Source organism: Thunnus maccoyii, chromosome 13 (assembly GCF_910596095.1).
Source record: "Thunnus maccoyii chromosome 13, fThuMac1.1, whole genome shotgun sequence".
Classification (NCBI taxonomy): Eukaryota; Metazoa; Chordata; class Actinopteri; order Scombriformes; family Scombridae; genus Thunnus; species Thunnus maccoyii.
The window spans coordinates 20,523,213-20,538,665 of NC_056545.1; the positions used below are offsets into that span (position 1 = coordinate 20,523,213).

The following is a 15,453-nucleotide window of genomic DNA, read 5'->3' on the forward strand; positions in this document are numbered from 1 at the left end:
AGTGCACAACATTAAAACACGCTGTAATCTGTAATTACTGTGCTCAGCTGTCAGTGTTTACAGTACATTACTGTCGCACATTATGTACACTCTGAAAAATGGGGAATAGACTTAATGAGCTCTTGTAAAACCGTTGGTAACCTGTCAATAGGTTACCCATAATCAGCAGGATAAAGGCCTACTAACCTCAATTAAATTCCTTTGGGGGTAATTTCTGCCATGCCAGCACACACAAAAAGTAGTTTTCCTGTTTGTGATTGTAGCTGTTGCGTGGCTGAGCGTGATCCATTATCTTTTACATGCCAACTTACCAGTGAAGGGTTTACAGAAGTTAATCTGATGTAGGAAAATGAGGAGCATTTAATACACTGTCCACACCAGCCCTGACCCTTCTGTTTTACCCACTGACATCAGAGCCCTTACACAAATACTAGATATTGCTCTATACACTTTTTGTTGATGGAGCATTTATGCAATATATTGTCCTAATAATTTATCAATCAAAACAGCAATTAAATATAATTGCAACCTCTGTTTAAAAGGGTTGAACAAGTTGTTTCTTTTAATCTAACATTTAGTCAAAGAAGTAGGAGCACTTGCGACTTGGACGTTTTGGAAAACAGACTTATCATGACACTGTGCCTTCCTTAATTGCACTAATTCATGTCAGTATTAACTAAAAGAAAACTGCTTAGTTGTTATTAAAGTGTGTATTTGTGAGATCAGAGATTTTATTGATGCCAATAGTGGTGAAGTTTAGTTCAGTGGGATTCACCTACATACTTAATCTCTTCTCATATATCATCATTTCCTGCGAGCCTTGCATGTCTCTCTCAAGCTTCCCTCTACCTCTGCTCCCAAGGCACAGTGAGCTCTACCATAATATGATAATCTAAACCATAATTTGATATGGTTTATACAGTAGTGATTGGACGGTGCTGCGATTATTTGATTCTAGACCAAAGAACGTATCATCTCAAATTTCTTCCTTCCATTTTGCAGAATGTTACATTCCTCTTGGACTAATGAAGAAGGATCATTAGGAAGTTCTGCTACACATTAGCAGTGATGAAATTCACCAGCTATATGGCAAACAATCTCGTTCCAAACAAAAATCGTATGACATTTCTGTTGAAGGGATTTATTGCTCGCCCTGCAGAAGTGGTAAATCAATGGGATTCTCTAATAAATCAAATAGATTGAACTGGATTGCAAAGCTCCACCATCTCCTCAACAGAAAACCTGTTGAGGAACACTGCAGCACACATACAAATATACAAATAGATGCAAATATACAAAATAGATGCAAACAAGACTAAAAATATACAGCTATGCTAGCAGTTTTGTGTGGCTGCCATAGTGGTGCTTTGAGTTAAATGGATCACCATAGCATAGCGTCAGCATGCTAACATGTTCACAGTGATAATGTTAACATGCTGTTGTTTAGCAGGAATAATGTTTGCCATGTTCATAATCTTAGTTTGCATGTTAGCATGCTAAAATCTCCTATTTCACACTAAACGCAAAGTACAGCTGAGGCCGATGGGCATGTTAATAGTTTTGTATTTGCTCAAACCAAAGTATTGGACAAATTCAAGCTGGAGTGCGGGACTTTTGTCTCTCCCCTCTGGCAGTGAGAGTAAAGGGGGGCGCTTGGCTTTGATTGCCTGACACAGGCATGCAGCACGCTCTCATGCGCACCCCGAATGATGGTCCACCGGCCCACCGGGATTTGTACCAAAACAGTATGCCTGATAGCCAGTACACCACTGGCCATAACCTACTGTTGTGGCTGTAAAACGGTGGATAAATTGTTTTGAGTGTCACAACACCTCCATGAAATGACTTGTTTCACTATCAGAATTTGATCTATTCGCTCCTTTAACATTTGGAAAGTCTAGAAGCGCCGCATGATTACCAGCCAAATGGCCAGCGTGGAAATGGCACCCCGACATGAGATTTAAAAACTCCATATACTGTGAAATACAGAGAGATTTATCTGGCGGTGATAGGCTTGATCAAAATTGTGTGAACTCGTTTGGCAAGGGCTTGAATGTAACGGATGTTCATTTATGTGTAAAAGTTCTGCACTGCAGGTTTAAACTGGTAATGGGTCTAGATGGAAAGCAAAGGAATCACAAAAGTTGTTAAAATTCATCATGAGTGGGACATAAATGTCAAATACCAAATGTCATGGCAATCTATCAAATAGTTTCAATCACCATTCACACTGTGAATCATCCAGGAACCATGAATATCTAAATTTTGTGCCAATCCAGTCAGCGCATGTGGAGATTTTTCACTGGATAAGTCATTTGATCCATTCATAGGCAATCCATAGTTATTGAGACATTTCACAAAAAAAAAATGTCAACCTGAGCTGCTGGTGGTGCTAGAGGAAAAGTCAAGGGATCACCAAAAGTCAGTTGGGTTCATCCTCTAGGGACAATAAATGTTTGTAAAAAATATCATTACAATCCATCCAACGGTTGTCGAGATATTTCAGTCTCAACCAAAGTGATGGACTGACCAACTGACCAACAGACTGACATTGCCATCCATCTGAAAAGCCCCTAATAATTGTAATTGACTAGATTAGTAATTCTCTTACTTTTCCTTTACATAATTCTCATTAAGGATGAAAGATTTGAAATACTGTGGTTTTTAATTTGTTGCAATAATCTGACATGTGGTATAATAAACAGAAGTGACAAGGGTGGAACATATGCTTCAAGTTAAATGCAAGAACAAACTCTAAACTCCGATGTTCATAACAAGATTACAATACTGTTTTAGGAGCCTGCCTGATTATATTACTGATTAGATTATTAGTCAGAATAGGTTGAATAGGTGAATAGATTATATGGTCATGTAGGTTGTATATATTGAAAGCAATTTTCCTGACTCTGCCCACAACACTAGTAAATTTCAGACAGGGCTTATTACAAAATGTCACCGCAGAGATGTGCTCTGCCTCTGAGGATATTTATAGGATTCATTATATAAACCTGATCACTGACAGCGGCCTATGGATACTAGTAAATCATGCTCCCCCTTACTGCAGCTGCAGGTTGTCCTGTCAGCTCCTCATCTGAGCTTTCACCACCAAGCTTTAGGAAATGATCTGCCTTGAGTATTCCTAGCTAAGTTTATAGGTTAACAGTAGCACATATTCAGCAGATCCAGTGCAAAATGGGGAACGGAGAAGATATTGCATCAGTGCATGCATCAAGTTAATGTCAATATACAGCTACTGGAACTGCAACAGTTTTAGATGCAAGATGAAAGCAGAGGGGCATGCTGAGAGTAAATTAAAGATATTTACTGTCTGTGGTGCTGAAGGAGCAGGTAAATATTCAGTGTATTTCAAAAGGACACGGCAACGGCACACATGGTTGTGAAAGGACGCATACTGGCTGTGGTAGAGAGTCTGTGACCTTTTTAATCATTGTTGCCATCCCAGTTTGATTCTTTTAGAGTATAAAGCGCTTGCTCTTCTCACGGAGCAGACAAAGCATGTTAATCCAGCTGAAATGTATAATCCTTTGTTCATTTCACCTGTTAAATCTACTTGAATCTACAAAATGAAGGCTAAAAGAAAGGTTAAAGAAGCATCATTTTGAGCCTACGTCAATGCAGCCACATAAGGAAGTGGTTTTGTGAGTGTGTGTGTGTGTTATTTCTTTGTTGGGTGGTGTGTCCAGAATCTGCTGAAGGCCCCATAAGTATTAGGGCCGACCCTGTTGATTGGCTGAATGAGACTGACATAAAGTCTGCAAGACAGCAATAAATGGGTTACAGTTAGTGAAGTAACAGCTGTGGAAGAAAACTCATTATACCATGACATTTTCTCTTTAGTGGATGGCATAAACGCATGGGTCAAAAGCACAAAGCATGGTGGTTGCTTTGGTCCAAGGAACAAAAACCTTTGAATAATATTTGAGAATACAAAAGACATGAATTGATCCGTCCTGGTTCCTGTTGTGGTTAGTACTGTCACTTCACAGGGGTGAGTTAATCTCTCTCTGTGTCTGCCCGTGTTTCTCTTGAACACAAAGACCAGTGGGTTTGGTTAATGGTGACTCTGAAAATGCTTTATGTTTGAGATTGTGTTTTTTTGTCTATGTGTCAGACATGTGATGGAGAGCTGACCTTTCTGGGGTATTTCCTCTCCATCAAGCAAATATTTGCCGGGGCGGCTCCTCTGTGACCCTGACTATTACAGTCACTATTACGGTCACATGTCCAGAAAGTCGTTAGTATGGAAAATTAATGACTTAGTGGTTACAGTTGTCTGAAACTCATGAGAGGATTGAGCTGAGAAAAACATAACAAATAATGACCAGAAAACAATAGTGATGTCCTAAAATGCTAACATGTAAGAGGCCAGTATTATCCAAATATTGGTTTTTTTGTCATGTTATAAAGGCTTTGTAATGCCAGTTGTATTGTCTCAGATCCAGAGGTATTTTGACACTTTGCTGTGTTAAGTGTGCCTCATTGCCTCAGTGTAAATGTACAGTGATCCTTAGTGTCTGCTGTCAGGAGTCAGAGCAAACCCTTGTCACCACTTTAAAATGTTTGCATGGCCCTGCTGAACTAAATTCACATTTGCATTTCTCTTTCTTATCCATGCTGGCAGAGCTTAGTCAGGTCTGTCTATTGAAACATTTGCCTTCCTGCAAAACTGAGGAAAACTCTTGAGAAAGATGTGCATTAGAATATTCCAGATTTTTCATATATTTAAAATCCCCAAGACTTAGGAAAGTAAGAACCATCTCACGCATTTGTTACCTAAAAAAAAATGCAAATCTCCCACTTTTATCAAAATGTATTTTATTCTATTTGCTTAGTTGCTCAGAAAATGTATTTAAGAAATCACAAGGATGTAAATGATTTCGAGGGGCATTGTCTTCCAGTAATCGTCAGGTTCTCCATTTGAGTGAACACTGTCACTGAACAGCCATATTACTCTCCGACGAGGAATCGACATTACAGGGGTTGTCAGGACAACCAGCCATGATTCACAGAGCCTCAGATAGGCCTCCACCTTGGGCTAGAAGCACTAGCCATGAGACTGAGCAGATGCTGTGCCAGTCAGCCAATCGCAGGTGAGATAGAGGAAAAAGATGACATCATAGGCAAATTAGGGCAAACGCAGTGAATATTTTGGTTGTCGTCTCCGCTTGCGTACGAACCCGGAGTCATTTTTGTACTCTGAAAAAAGAAATCTGTAGCTGTTTGGCAGAACAGCTACAGAAAAACTCCTGTTATGAAAGCTGGAGAGTCCATACAAATCTGTCAATTAGATATTCTGTCAGACAGTTAACTTACACCACTTGGCATCAGCAGACAAATCTTGAAGGTATTTGGGTAAAAATGCAGCACAATTATCTATTTATTGTCTGTAATTGAACAGCATCACTTCAATGGTTTTGCCAAAAATGTTCAATGGTGCACATAACATTGCAATATGTAATAGATTATCTTATAGCAATAAGGAATCTTCTTTGAAATCAATATTTCACCAGTTACGGGCAAAAAAGAAAACTTTACACTTATAACCAGAATTGGCAGATGCTTATTGTATCTATTTATTTTAGAGAATAAGATGATTTTTAAACAAAGCATCCACCTTTCTACACAAAATAAAAGTGGACTATTCCATGTACCATAGATAAATGTGAAAGTTTGGGTGGTGTTTGTGATAAATTTGAGTAAAATCCAGGGATCTCATTTCAGCTTGTGATTAGTTGTGTACTGCTTTTTGTACTCAGAATGATCAATAATAATAATAATGGATGGGGAAATAGCGTGGATATAGCAAATTATTATATTTTACTATACTTTTACTACGAATACTTTCCTATAAATTGTATGCTTTCATGTGGTCTACACATTTTGAAACTATAACTGTAACTGTAACAAAGCATAGAGGCTATGTCATTTCAAATGTATACATTTTGTTAAATTTACAATTGTTGTGTCAAGTTTTACCAGCTTCTGTGTGACATTAAGAGGTTAGCACACAAACCGCAGCCTTACAAGTTTGCAAAAGAAAAGAATTTGTGTTGGATATAAGATCCCTTCCTCCTGGGCTTCTCACCCAGCAGGTTTGGTCTGTCAAACAGAAAACCAACTCTGTCTGTCCGTTGGCTGCCTCCTCCCCCAGACCTGCTGCCTGCATTAATATTCAGCCTCTCAGCCAATGGGCAAAGCAGGGTGGATGACATCATGGGCTAGGGAACAGTGAACAGCCAGTGAAGCATCCAGCCTGCCGAACAAGCTTGCTTTTAGGGTCAGGAACTGGTCCGACAAGAGAATGGCAATCCTGCCTTTAAACTGTCATTAGGACCGTACGGTTGACGATGAATCTACCAGAGCTCCAGGCCCAAAGGCGAAACACTGAGCAAGAGAATGTGAAGACATATTTCAGGTAATTCCCTCTCTGTGTATGCAATAGGGGATGTGGAGGGGGGAAGGCAGAGGAGGGAGGAGAGGAGAGGAGGAGGAGGAGGAGGGGGAGGCTGTGTATGTAGGGGTGCTTTGTAGCCTTTTTTTCTCTTCTTCCACTCTGTATTCTGCCCTGCTAAGGAGGCAGCTGTTTTATCAGCAGTCTGAGCGTGAGAGCGAGGTGGAAATGGATGCCTGCATCAGATGGTGTGGACATGTTTAGTATGATCATATACACCCCCTCTGCATCCCATCATGTCTTTATACACTCCCTTGTGTCTCCCAAATAGCATCTTTATTGATGGGGAGGTGTTAGAATCAATGGTGGCATTTGTACGGGCCTTGTGTGTGTGTTTTTGTGTGTGTGTGTGTGTGTGTGTGTGTGCGTATGTGTGTGTGTGTGTGTGTTAGTTCTGGAGAAATGCAGCAGCTGCAGTGGCAACACTGGAACATAAAAAGGACCAATGCTATTTTGGGTCTGTAGTCCCGAGGCTGACGGATGGATCTGAGCTGTATATGCTATGGATGGGGGGGGGGGCGGGGGGTTGATGGATGGTTAATATGCTGCTGGATGCTCTTTTGTTATCTCTGCACTGCCTTACTTATGGCCTTTTAAGGGAGGGTTTTATGAAGAAATGGCTTTAAATTCCATTCTTGTCTTTCAACGACCACAGACATACAGCGTAGAGATGTGCCGCTGTCTCCCGGCTTTAACATGGATGTGTATAGCAGTTTCATGGCGGCTGTAGTGACAGGGAGATATACAACATCTGGTCACCTGACTTCATTGGGGACCGGAGTGGGGGTGGGGGCCCGGTCCTGTGAAAGCTGAGCTATTCTGCCTCAGATTCTTCCACAGCCATCAGTGGAGGAGGATGGAAGGATTGGCTACAGTAGGAGCCGAATGCGTGTCTCCTTGTCACCTCTGCTCATTTAGATTGTGGTGACAGAGCCAACGTAGTGCGAGCGAGAGATTTCCTCTCCCAGGAAGCGCAGTCATCCTCCAGGTTTGTGAGAAGCAGGGCCTGATGGGAGACCTGTTGTCTGGCTGTCGCGTGAAAGAGGGATGTTAGGGAGTCAGCTCTGTGATCGAGGGAGGGAGAGATGATTGTAGAAGGAATTGGGGGATGGGATACAGAAGGTGCTACTCCCTGCGAACATTGGCCTGTTCTATTGATATAGATAGGGTACATGCTCTTCCATTCACCACTAATCTATCTGTCCAGACATCCAACACCATGAATGTACTCCTTTCTTTTTTTTCATCTAAGGATGTCTATGTCTTTTGCTACATTTTTGAATGGAAATATTTAGTGGATTAAACATAAACTGTGCCAAACCACCAACACCAGTGAACATATTTTGTTGATTAAAGCTTGATTCTACCTGAAACTCACTGGAAATGTTGTCACTGAATTAAATAGTTTGTGATGGTACAACACAATACTCATCACACAGCTCTTGGTAGAAAGGACTCTCAACCTTGTGATCTAATGCAGTGTCACAATCAAATGACAGAGATGCTGCGATATACTGTACATTTAGAGTAGAGGCATTTGATGTTTCTACATCCTGCTGTTCAACTGATCTGTAAAACTACTGCTGGATAATTCTCCACTCTGGGTTATTAGACTCTTCGCTACCCATACCACAAGCATTATATATTCATCACACCTTTATCTACACAGATCTGTTACAGACAAATGGACAATATTGTATTATGTTTGTCTATATGGGTCTGTGTAGGGCTGCTTACCATCAGTTGAAGATATTCAGCCAGTGTAGGCTGTTGTCTGTGTAGGTTACATGCACCTCATGAAAATTTTATAAGTGCAAAGAAAGAACACACGCCAATCAAAAGGCAGTAGGTAATGTGACTGGTCTCATATACTGTAGATGTGCATTCTCTGTTACTAAAAGTGCACCTTCCAGCACACTGTTTATAGTGTAAACATGAATCGTGCAGGTGAGCTTATTATGGCTTGACAAACACTTTCATGGCTGACTCTTGTGATCGACCAGCATAACCAAAACTACCATCACTTTTATTTTTATTACTCATATATTATAGTGAACAACCTGCATCAGATAGAACAACCTGGACAGATTGACGAGAGGGGAAGACAATAATTTAGTAAATCATCACTGTAAAGGGATATAAAATCCACATTTAGATCTTTTACAGTATTATTTTGAAAGTGTTATAATAAATGAGGGTACTTCTTTTCCTGCTTCACCTAAGACATGTGACATTTTGCTTTAATAATGAATGATTTTACTCTAGCATGATTTGTCAGGAAGGGATTCTTTGCAATATTAGAAACGGTATTATTGAAGAGACTAACTGGACCTTCTTATCTCTCAGCTTTGTGGATAATTTCGGTAGTAGGTGTTTGGTTTTCCTTTGTTCAATTGACTTGTACAACCAAAATGTGTATATCTAATCTGTTACCACATATAAGCATAAATTGATATGTACATTTTTTTAAAATGGTCATAGACGACGCATAATAAAAGCAGCACTTCATTTGTATGATAAAACAATGTGAGACATTTATTTTCCAGTATGTTGGACTGTTTATTACCATGTGTGTTAGTGTGCAGTTCTGGGTTTCCCCATGTTTTCCACTGGCCGGTGTAACCCAACACACACAGCCTCTCTTACCTCACCTCGGCAAACAAAAGCAGTAGACACAGAACCTCATCTTGGCCTGTAGCCTGCTAACTGTGCTGCCTGAAATATGATAGTAGGACACACAACACATACAAGTAGGCCTCCATCTGTTGAGGACTTAGTCTGCGTGAGTTATGCTGCCAGACAGCTTGTTGTTCAGTACAGTTACTGTTAAGGTCTCTTGTCAACAGTTTAGAAATGCGCAGTGGTCTCGTGTGGGGTGAGCATGTTTTAGTTACCTCATTGGGACCTTTTCTGGTATAAACACTGACCTTGTCGGGACCAGTAGTCCACATGGGGACCAAAGCCCAGTCCTAAAGAGGCAAAACATCATTTATGAGGTCCTGGTTAGGGTTAGGGGTTAGGGTTAGGGTTAGGGGTAGTGTGTGAATTGAGGTTAGGCATGAATTGGTTAGAATTAGGGTTTGTATTAGGCTGTCCACAATGAATGGAAGTCAATGCAATGTCCTAACAAGGATAGCTGCGCAAACTTGGGTGTTTCTGTGTGTGTGCGTGTATGTGTGTTTGTGTGTCTGTGTGTGTGTGTGTGTGTTTGAGGGCAAAGCTGCTGTCTAGAGCAGAGCAGTCGTCTTGTGGTAGGTGTGTCAGAGCTACAGTCTGTGTGTTGTGGATTAGCATGTAGGATTGGAAGCCATCTGGCCATTTTGTCTCAGAAAGGGGAGGGGGAGTAAGTGAGAGAGATGGATGGAGAGAGACAGACAGAGAGAGAGAGGAAACACTCACACACTGACACATTGACACAGCTGCCTCCATAATCTCCCTACTTGATGTCTGTTGCTACTTCGTCTATGTGTGTGTTTATATCTTTCTGTACACTTATCTGTGTCTGCAAACCTCAGAGAGAGTCCTTGTTTGACTTGTACTCTTTCTAATGTATCAAACACAAATTGCAAATTTGACTGCAAGACAGTCAGAGGGGTTGCCTCAGGAGGGCTAGAGATTCCCGAAAGTAAGAGGTGCTAAAGTCTTTACAGTAAGATGATGCAATGGATGAAGACAATCCAGATGGATAGAGACTGCAGAGAATAAAAGGAGGAAGTGTTGCAGAGGAGGAAGAGGTTTCAGAGGGTTTAAGAGATTACCAAGTTTCACTGGGTCAAGAGTTTGCAGAGAGTTACAGAGGGGCGTCTGAACTTGAATCTGAAGTTGAACAGGATGTAGAATCTAAAAAGTTGGGGGGCCGTCAAGTGGGAAGAGAGAGAGTGAGAATGAAAAGACTTCAGATGATCTCAGATGCAGTTCAGAAGGGGACTGCCTGTTTTTCTATAGGGAGAGTTGTTCTGATTATTACAAACTCACATTTTAGTCCTCTTTTGGTGGATTTGCGCTGTATTTCCTAAAGTGAGAACTTCACATGCTGTATGTTCCAGCTACAGTAAAAAACTAAGCTGAATTGGAAAAACCCCAGGCAAAGTTTTACTGCTAAATTTAGAAAAATTGAGAAATCTGGAAAAGCTTTGGTCATGACCACATGGTTCGAGTTTTGTAAATCCAGGTGAAAGGGAAGATTATCCAGAGCAGTGTTGTCACACGCTTGTTTCAGCTGCATGGAGGCGCAACTACTTAGTGTGACAAAACACTGCCTCTGTTAATACACTTGTTGACTCAAATATTAATGCCATGGTAGTGTTTTTCTATGCAAAATCATGATGCAGCTGTTTATGTATAGCAGGGGAGAGATGATCAAATTTGAATGCATGGTCAGTTGTAATAATGAGACAGCAGCAGATTATATTATATGTAGTATGATGTAGAACAGGCCTCAGAGCCATCAGAGTGGCTTTGAGTAAGGTTTTGTATATTGACACATTAGACACACATCATTTTTTCCCCATACATGAAGGATTCTACATGTCACATAATCTCAAAACAGTATATTTACTGACCTTGCATACATGAAAACTACATTGCTGAAAAAATACTATAGGAAATGCCAGTATGTGTATATCTACATGCTGCTTTCACTCCCCCATGCTCTGTTTTAACCCTTTCAACTCATTAGAGCAGGTGCACCAGCTGGCATGGCAGGAGGGAATCCATTCCCCTCTCTGCCTCCAACTGGCACTCTAACATGCCCACCGATGCCACACTAATGTAAAAAAAACACTTTGGTACCTTGAAGTGGACAGTACAAGATCAGCAGCCTTACCTGTACTTGGTGCCTGCATCATTGTGGGCACAAAAACAAAGCAACTCATTAGAAGTAAGCAGCCAAAATATAGTGTGGTTCAAGAGTGTGAGTTGGTAAAAGAGTAAAGTAGCCTGTTAGTCGTAGTCGGTTTGTTTTGTGAAACCAAACTTACTAGGCCTGTCTGATTGGTGTTATGTCCCTGTGCTTTTTCAAGCTCATGGTAAGGTAACAGAAGAGGCTTGGCCGAGAATCTGTCAGTGTGAAGTACAGTTGAATCGCCCACAGGGAAACAATCAGAATCTCTTGTTTGGCATCTTGAAAATTGCCATATTATATGGTTTGTTACATACTGTGTGTTCATTTAATTCTTGTAATCATGCATTGCAGCCACCAACATGGGGCAAAACTATGAAGGTAATTTGGAAAGTCAAAATTGTGTGTATGTAAATATTCAAGGTTTTGTTGGCAGTGTGTTTTGTTTGATTCTACCTCTGTGTTTCCTGTAAATCTTAATGACCAACTATCAAATATAGGTAACATGTCAAAAAAAGGTATTCAAATCATTGGGTTGGTGGCGCAAACCACTGGTTTGCCTACTAACAGTAAACATAAAGTTTTGCATCCACCTTGTGTCTTCATTTTGGTCCTGTGTTCTTGCCAAATTGTACTTAGGATTTCTGAAAATTGAAAACTTGAATTCAAATTTGCTTCAAAATACTTTTTCAAGGTGTATATGTGCTTAAAAAAATGCAGCTTACTCTGTCAAGCGATGTGCAGTAGCTTGTTCTTGTCAGGGAAAATAGAAAAGCTATCATAATGTACTATTACTATCATAAATTGGCTCTGTCAGGTAGGAAATGCCCATCAGAATAAACTACTAGTCATAAAAATGTGCTTTAAATAAAATTAGGCCTTTCTGTCAGGAGCTGAATAATTTCACAAAACAGACAACCAGTCATGTTAAGGAGCTTAAAAAAAGGCAGCTAATTTTAAGTTTTCTATAGCTTTTGTCCACTCGACAGAATGAGCTGCCATATTTTAAGCTCATTTATACTGCTGGTTGTCCATTTTTGATGGACATTTGAAATGTCTTTCGCACCTGACAGAATAAGCGGCTTCACATTAAAGTACTTTTATTCCACTGGTAGCTCACCCAGAGAGAGCATGCAGCTCAAACCGTCAGAACAGTCTGCACAGCAGATCTGTCAGCTGGCTGTTCAATAGTTTTATTCCATGCTTTTAATGTAACGTTGTTTACTTTTGCTGTTGACGTGTCATTGTCAAAAAAAATGTGCACACAGTTGATTAAATGTCCTCAGAAACACGTACCAAACCATTATTGTGAGAAGTCGATACATAAATCTATTAAAAATGGGAAAACTAAAGTGACAAGAGTAAGACAAGGCCAAAGTGTGTGCGTGTCTGTCTGTGCAGACACGTGTGGATATGAGAGAGCAACACTGGGGCGGTTTCACCAGAACTAAATATTAAATGACAGTATGAGCTCTCAAGCCTCCCCAGCAGGGGAGTTTGGGAAAGGATGATGCCTGGTAAAATGAAAGTCATGGTGGATAGACTGTGGTGAATAAATGTCTGGAGTGTAGACTAACCCTTCTTTTTTCCAGCTTTGTTTTGATTATGAGGAACTTTATCCCACAACCTTTGAGCAGAGGGATTAGTTAATCGTAAGTGAGTCAAACATATTGTGGTAAGACCACTGAATCCTTCAAAGAGAGTAAATACTGTGAGCAAATGAAGAAATAAAGCAGGTTTTTATCATAATACTTTGTTGCCAAGTAGAGGATCAATGTCAAATTCTAACAGCCAAAGAAAAAGGTGAATTCTGTCATATAATTTAAATTAAATGAATCAGAAACGAATGTGTAATCTAAACATGGATTGCTGGAAAACTCATCTCACACTGTTCAACCTGAGATATATGTTTTTTTCTAACTCTACGGAGAAAATGTATCTTTCATCTTTATATCCACTACAGAACAATTACGTTTTGTAACTGTTTTTGACCTAGTTTCATTACTGTGTAAGTCTTTGTGTCATTTGCATGGAATAGTGCAGTAATATACTGTACAATAAGAATATCAAGTAAAAAAAAAAAGTCAGCAGTATGTATGGGCTACTATGACACTGGGTTTTATAGACAATCAAGAAAAAAAAGCCATGATCAAGAGAAATGAGATCAGACACAAACATCTGGCTGGTGGCTAATAATACTGGTTACTGATTAGAGATGTTTATGAGCTGTGCTGTGTGTGGGATTGGATCGTAAAACATCATAAATGCTCAGTGTTGCTTCTTGCCAGGTTCTGTCTTTGTCAAAAAGTAAATAAATCTTTATAGGAAAATATATGTGAATGGACAGTTTTTCAGATCTCTAAGGGATGTAATGGGTCAGCGTGAATGGACATTTAAAGTGGAAGAGCAGCTATTGCATCCATTTACACTTGCCTTTGATAATGTGTAATCATACTCCAGTTGGCGTATCAGCTCCATAAGCCTTTTATACCAACACGATTAAAAGATGCTAATGTTCAACATTTTCATGGCTCTCCCCGAGGCATGTAAAAATAGAAAACTCCTAAAAATAGAATTTGGAAGAAACTTTTTGTGTAATACTCTTCCACTATTGTGACACAATGAACACACAATGACAATGATGAACACATGACCTTAATATTTATGAATGTGTCATGTAAACATCATGAAGCTCTTGTTCAGACATCATTAAAATACCATAAAATAATCATAATAATAATTCTAATGCTGTAGTTACATTGTACAAATGTAATGAATAACATTTTCTTGGACTTATAATACTGTGACAGAAAATCAGTAGCATCAGTATCTTAATGTGTGATATAAAACAGGAACTTCTGTACTTACAGTGAACTCGACAACATTTAGTCTATGCTATGTTTTCGAGTTAATTACAGTTACACATCCCTGTCTCACCTGCCACCTGTTATAAGCAAACTGACAGTGTTACTGTGACTTGTCCCTTTCATGAACCAAACGTTAGCAGCTGTATGCAAAGTAGAGTTACTGCAGACCAAACCAAATAGGTGGAGACTCATCAAACAAAAACTTATATCAGAAATAGTTGTTTAAGGTGCAGGAACAAGGTCACAGTCATTAATTAATTGTTAGACTGCTGTCATTGATGTTTTTGGAAACCACATGTTCAACATATTTATTTTTGCTTGGGCATATGTTATATGTCATACTATATAACTTCACAGCTCTTTTAAGAATACATTTGTCGAAGTCATCTGGAAATATTGACAGTGTTTGCAGTAATCTTGCATCAAAAATACAAATGTATTGCTCTGCAGTCATTTTAACATTTGTATTAAAATAAATCTTTAATTAGATTAGATGATTTCCTTGAAGATGTTTGGCATGTTTGACCACACAAGCCTTTGATCTTGTGACCATAAACTCGTGTCCCTTTCAAATGGAGTCCTTTTTTAACAGAACTGAACTTGAGACGCCAAACTCCTCCCCCAACCCCCGTTTGAAATTAAAGGGAGCGATGGCATTGCATGGCATCTACATTGTGACCGAGTGTTTTATATTCTGACCTTGGGAGGCCAGCCATGTGAGAGCGGAGCATTTGTGCAGTAACGTGTTGACATCTGTGTGCTGTCGGTTTGCAGCACTTTAATGTCTGGGTGAAGTGTCTGTGCTTTTTTGTGTTTTTCAAATTTTGTCCTTGTGTTGGTCTGGGAAGTCTGGGGATGAATTTATCTTTTGTGAAACAGTGAAAAACACAAAACACTTTTCAATCCAGTTTGTGATGAATTGTTTTCCTCTATTTTTTGCTCTTACTAACAAAGGAATAGGCTCACTTTTCTGGCTCACTGTTTAAAAAACAATCGACTAACTTTTATGACTCACTCTTTAAAAAACAATCAGTTGACTTTACAGTGGCCAGTACAGGTACAGTATGGACACCGCTAAGATAAAGGAAATAACAATAGTAACTGCAACACTGGAGAATCCCCTCTTCCTCCTTATCCTTTGAATGTCCTCTAGCTGTCCATCCCATCCAAGTAATCAGCATCCTTCAAAGAAGCGCAGCCAAAGCTAAAGCCAAGTCAAACAGAGAGCGTGTCCTAATCAGTGGCATGAAGAGCCGGGCTTATGGAGCCCTCCC

General features: G+C 39.8%; 1 protein-coding gene across 5 annotated transcripts in view; it reads left to right on the forward strand.

Annotated features, from left to right (window-relative positions):
- The window catches only part of LOC121909731 (serine/threonine-protein kinase PAK 3), a 45,671-nt gene that overhangs the window by 8,781 nt on the left and 21,437 nt on the right, over positions 1-15,453 (forward strand). The window contains exon 1 of one of the 5 annotated variants that reach the window (XM_042430356.1): positions 6,211-6,436. The exons of the other annotated variants lie outside the window; for them this stretch is intronic. The gene's annotated coding sequence lies outside the window, so the exon portion shown is untranslated. Of the gene's footprint in view, positions 1-6,210; positions 6,437-15,453 lie in introns of those variants that run through there. 5 annotated transcript variants of the gene reach the window in all.